Source organism: Lipotes vexillifer, unplaced genomic scaffold (genome assembly GCF_000442215.2).
Source record: "Lipotes vexillifer unplaced genomic scaffold, Lipotes_vexillifer_v1.1 scaffold776, whole genome shotgun sequence".
Taxonomy (NCBI): domain Eukaryota; kingdom Metazoa; phylum Chordata; class Mammalia; order Artiodactyla; family Lipotidae; genus Lipotes; species Lipotes vexillifer.
This window is the reverse complement of record NW_006777292.1, coordinates 2,844,489-2,850,488: the sequence shown is the minus strand read 5'-3', so window position 1 is coordinate 2,850,488 and position 6,000 is coordinate 2,844,489. Positions and strand designations below refer to the sequence as shown.

Genomic DNA, 6,000 nt, shown 5'->3' with positions numbered 1-6,000 from the left:
GTAATTCAGAAAAACATAATTATAATCATAGACTGTTAATTTTGGAAATAATATCAAAGCTGAGGCCAAGAAATGTAAATCAGTCTACCAAGATCACCAAGAGAATTAGAGGCAAAGTCAAAACAGTCTTTGGATGGGAACATATATATATGTATAACTGACTCACTCTGTTATAAAGCAGAAACTAACACACCATTGTAAAGCAATTATACCCCAATAAAGATGTTAAAAAAAAAAAAAAAATTAAAAGGGGACTTCCCTGGTGGCGCAGTGGTTAAGAATCCGCCTGCCAATGCAGGGGACACGGGTTGGAGCCCTAGTCAGGGAAGATCTCACATGCCGCAGAGCAATTAAGCCCGTGCACCACAACTACTGAGCCTGCGCTCTAGAGCCCATGAGCCACAACTACTGAGCCTGCGCTCTAGAGCCCACAAGCCACAACTACTGAAGCCCATGCACGTAGAGCCCGTGCTCCGCAACAAGAGAAGCCACTGCAATGAGAAGCCTGCACGCCACAAGGAAGAGTAGCGCCCCATCACTGCAACTAGAGAAAGCCCGCGCGCAGCAACGAAGACCCAAGGCTGCCAAAATTAAATAAATTTATTTTAAAAAATGAATAAAATAAAAAAATAAAAAGAAGAAAATAACAAGTGATCAAAGAAGATGTGGAGAAACTAGAATCTTCATATGTTGTTGGGGCTGTAAAATGGTGCAGCCACTGTGGAAAGCATTTTGCCATTTCCTAAAGAAATTAAACATAGATCTACCATATGACCCAGCAATTCCACTCCTAGGTAAAAACCCAAAAGCACTGTAAACAGGTATTCAAACAAATAGCTGTGCATAAATGGTCATAGCAGCACTATTCACAAATGCCAAAAGATGGAAACAATTCAAATGTCTATCAATGAATGAATGGATAAGCAAGGTGTGATATACATACAATAGAATATTATTTCACCATAAAAAAGAATCACGTACCAATACATGCTATAGAGTGGATGAACCATGAAAACACCAGACACAAAAGGTCACAAATTGTAATGGTTCAATTTATATGAAATACCCCAAAGAGATAGAGACAGAAAGCAGATTGGTGGCTGACAGTGACTGAAGGTAGGCAGGAATGGGAGTAATTGCTTAATATGTATGGCGTTTTCTTTTGGGATTATGAGGATGTTCTGGAACTCGATATATGTGATAGTTGCACAACATCATGAATGCATTAAATGCCAATGAAATATACAGTTTAAAATGGTTAATTTTATATTATCTGAACTTTACCTCAATAAAACAAAGACAATTTAGACAAATCTTCATTCATAGTATGATAAAAATGAAAAGTCAGTAAATCAGAAAGTGCCAATTATTCTCTCCCTCTACCTCCAATCTTTTGTACCTGCTTAATATCATGGACAGCCATAAAATATACTGACTTGCTCCGTAATACTAAAATAGGGCAATTTATTTACTCACTTCGTTGTTTTTTGTTTGTCTGCCGTACCGCAAGTCACGCAGGATCTTCATTCCCTGACCAGGGATTGAACCCATGGCCCCGAGAGTGGAAGCGTGAAGTCTTAACCACTGGAAAGCCCCTACTCACCAAGTTTTTACCTGACACTCAACAAAGAAGCAAGGTCAGTGTACCACATCATTTGCAGTTAACAATTTAAATATGTGAAAATTAATTTCAATTAACACAATATTGGTTAGAAAACCATACTTTCAGTTTTCATATTCAAAACATGATTGTTAATAAAAAACATGACATGTACCTAACAAGATAATTTGTGTAATGGATATTAAAAGTGTTATGCACTTTTCTAATGACTCAGATTGGCTTCTAAGTAAAAGTTAAAACACATGCACATGCATACACATTTGTTTTCTCATGGCTTTAACATCTCTAGAAATCCAGCATTTCAAACTACAAAACACCAGCAAACTTATTAAAAAAAATCTATGGACAGATACAGAATACCAAAATCTAAATCAACTCAATCTTGTGTTTATAACCACATGCCACAGAGAAAAATAAAACAATGGTCATGAGTAATAGAAATAGGTAGTGAAATCATAAAAGTACCAAGGGGTAAGTTGATTTTTCTTAAGCCAGAATAGGAACACCATAAAAACATAAGGTTTCTCCCATTTAAACAGTCTGCAGTAGGAAAGTAAAACTAATGTAAAAAAATAAACACCATCACATTTGGCAAGTATAATGACTCCTAAATTATGCATTCCCCTGGGACAACGCTCCTTTAACCAGACAAAGCTGGTGTTTTGAGGAAAATTCTCGTGTCCAGATCTGTGTGACAGAGAGAGGAGTCAGCAGTTAATGCAAATACAATAGGGTTTTATCGGGCCAGTTCAGGGAAAGCCGAAACACCTAAACCCATGCCCTACCACACAGACATACAGGAGATGCCACCTAGATTTAAAGAACCCTTAGCTTACACATCCTTTACTGGTTATCTAGAAAAAGGCAATAGTGCCCTAGTTCCATTTCTTCCCCACCCCCTATGTGGGCTGAGTACTAAAAAACAAAGCGGTTTTGCCTAGAAACAAACTGTCTCTAGAAACAAACTGTCTCTAGAGAGACTGAAAGAAAAGGAAAGGAAGCAAGTACAATGCAATGATGAGCTGAGAAATGAGTCTATACTCCAAAACACATTTAAATGTAACAGAAATTAAAGATGCTGAAAATAATGTCAAACAAATACATTATAATGACCTAGCATTAGTGGTCACATTTCTAAAAATTACTAAACATATATACTCACATACTAAAATTATGAAGAGACAATTTTTAAAAAGAACCCACAACGTCCAAAAAGTTGAATTGTGCATGCAAACCACTTTCTCTTTAAGTGGCCCATAAATTGAGAACAAGGTTAAGTTTAACTACCATCTGGACTCTTTTTTTCCTTTCTCTTTTTCTTTTGTTCTTTTCTTTTTTTTTTTTTGGCCGCACCACACAGCATCTTAGCTCCCCAACCAGGGACTGAACCTGGGGCCACAGCAGTGAAAGCACCGAGTCCCAACCAATAACCACTGGACCACCAGGTAACTCTCTCCATGTAGACTCTTAATATAGATAATTCCAATTACTTTTAATAACTATTTCTCCTAAGATTAGCGCTCCCTCAACTAAACACTAAATAGGAGAATGATAAAGTGGCAACTGAGGAAGCAAATTCTCAATTTGCTTTAAAAATTTTATACGAGTTCAAAGTAGAAAAAACATTAACAGTGCAAACAAGCTGAAGTCAAAGCTTTCCTCATGTACACTGAAAATTTAGAAAGTATAAGTCAAACCTATAAAGGCTATATATTTAAAATTAATATAAGGTATTCGAGAAACCGTTTTGAAGTATAAATAATTAAATATATCAAATACCCATTTCTAAATACTCACAATATTAATTCCTATGATCATATTTTTGCTATTTATACAAACCAACACAAAATACATCTTTTTTTCCTTTCAGAGTTCCAACCTTTCATTTCCGGATGAAATCAAACACCAAAATCTTCCACAAGAATATAAATTTTCAGACTGTAAACTTAAGATTTATAATGAGAAAGGATAAAATGTAAACATTTATTAAAAAAACATTACTCATATTGCCATATATAGCTTTTTATCCTGTTTTTTACTAGCAAGCAATTATTGAGCTCCCTGTGTGTATAAGACACTACAAACAGGTATCGGTGACAGCCACTTGCATCTAGAGGCTTATCTAGTTGGGAAAACAGCTAAACAAAACAAGGAGGATACACACAATGCCTAATGAGGGATTAAAGAGTTCTGAAGAAGGAAAAATGCTGGGAGGGACTTCCCTGGTGGCACAGTGGTTGGGAGTCCGCCTGCCAGTGCAGGGGACATGGGTTCGAGCCCTGGTCCGGGAAGATCCCACATGCTGCTGAGCAACTAAGCCCGTGCGCCACAACTACTGAGCCTGCGCTCGAAAGCCTGCAAGCCACAACTACTGAACTCCGCTCCCCACAACTAGAGAAAGCCCGCATGCAGCAACAAAGACCCAATGCAGCCAAAAACAAATAAATAAATTTAAATCATGGCTCTTCATTCAATGTTTATTACAAACATTTTAATTTTTGGTCAAAATTTTTTGAGTTCTCTCTGCCACTTCACATGTATTCCCACTATAATTAGAATAAAACCCAAACCATTTTACCAGCCCTCCAAGAGTCTATATGATGTAACCCTAGCCTCCTTCTCCAAGGTTCTCTACTATATTTTCAGCCATGTATTCTAACTAGAAATCTCTCTCCCCAAGAACTTCACAGCATTCTGCACTTCAACTTACTTCTACCTCTACAGAAAGGTCTCTTCTAATCCCCATCCATAGTTATTTCTCCCCTACTCACTTCTTTTTTTTTTTTTTTTGCAGTACGTGGGCCTCTCACTGTCGTGGCCTCTCCCATTGCGGAGCACAGGCTCCGGACGCGCAGGCTCAACAGCCATGGCTCACGGGCCCAGCCACTCCACAGCACGTGGGATCCTCCCGGACCGGGGCACGAACCCGTGTCCCCTGCATCGGCAGGCGGACTCCCAACCACTGTGCCACCAGGGAAGCCCCCTCCCCTACTCACTTCTGTACTACCTCTTCACCACAGTCAAATGCAGAGACAAGTAGTACCAAGTACGGTTATATAAGGCATAATATTAAATAACCCTTCCAATCTGGTCAGAGCTGACTAGAACAGGAATGGGGGTCTAAACCCAAGAAGAGCCCATTTATAGGCTGGCCAACAGCTGAGAAAGTAGCCTCAGGGGTCAAAGAATTCTACACAAAGCAGAGATGGAGACCAGGTAACTAAACAGTCAGTTCCTTGGCTTCTACTTCTTATAGTTTGTTTGTTTGTTTATTTATTTAGCATTGAAGTATAGATGATTTAAAATATTGTGTTAGTTTCAGGTATGCAGCAAAGTGATTCAGTTATACTTTTTTTCAGATTATTTTCCATTATAGGTTACTATAAGATATTGAATATTGTTCCCTGTATTTTACAGTAAATCCTTGTTGCTTGTCTACTTTATGTATAGTAGTTTGTATCTGTTAATCCCATACTCCTAATTTATCCCTTCCCCCACTTCTCCTTTGGTAATGATAAGTTTGTTTTTTATGTCTGTGAGTCTGCCTGCTTTTTGTATATAGATTCATTTGTATTACTTTTTAAGTTCCACATATAAATGACATCATATAAATTTGTCTTTCTACGTCTGACTTCACTTAGAATAACATTCTCTAGGTCCATCCACGTTGCTGCAAACTGCAATACTTCATTCTTTTTTATGGCTGAGTAATATATTCCATTTTACACACACACACATACACACACACACACACACACACACACGGGCATTTGAGTTGTTTCCATGTCTTAGCTACTGTAACTAGTGCTGCTATAAACATTGGGGTGCATGTATCTTTTCGAATTATAGTTAACACCATAAAACTCGGAGGCAAAACATTCTTGGTCATAAATCGCAGCAATATTTTATTAGATCAGTCTCTCAAGGCAAAAGAAATAAAAGCAAAACTAAACAAATGGGACCTAATCAAACTTAAAAGCTTTTGCACTGCAAAGGAAACCATCAACAAAACATCAAGACAACCTATGAAATGAGAAAAAGTATTTGCAAACGAAGGGCCCAAGAAGGGCTTAATTTCCAAAATATACAAAGAGCTCATACAACTCAATATCAAAAAAAACAAACAACCCAATCAAGAAATGGGCAGAAGACCTAAGTAGACATTTCTCCAAAGCAGACATACAGATGGCCAACAGGCACATGAAAAGATGCTCATACCGCTATTTAGAGAAATGCAAATCAGAACCACAATAAGGTATCACCTCACACCAGTCAGAATGGCTATCATCAAAAAGTCTACAAATAGGGCTTCCCTGGTGGCGCAGTGGTTGAGAGTCCACCTGCCGATGCAGGGGACACGGGTTCATGCCCTGGTCCGC

At 38.2% G+C, this 6,000-nt stretch overlaps 1 protein-coding gene across 2 annotated transcripts in view; it reads right to left on the bottom strand.

Annotated features, from left to right (window-relative positions):
- MEMO1 (mediator of cell motility 1) overlaps window positions 1-6,000 on the bottom strand; it is a 137,456-nt gene that overhangs the window by 106,791 nt on the left and 24,665 nt on the right. The window lies entirely within an intron of this gene.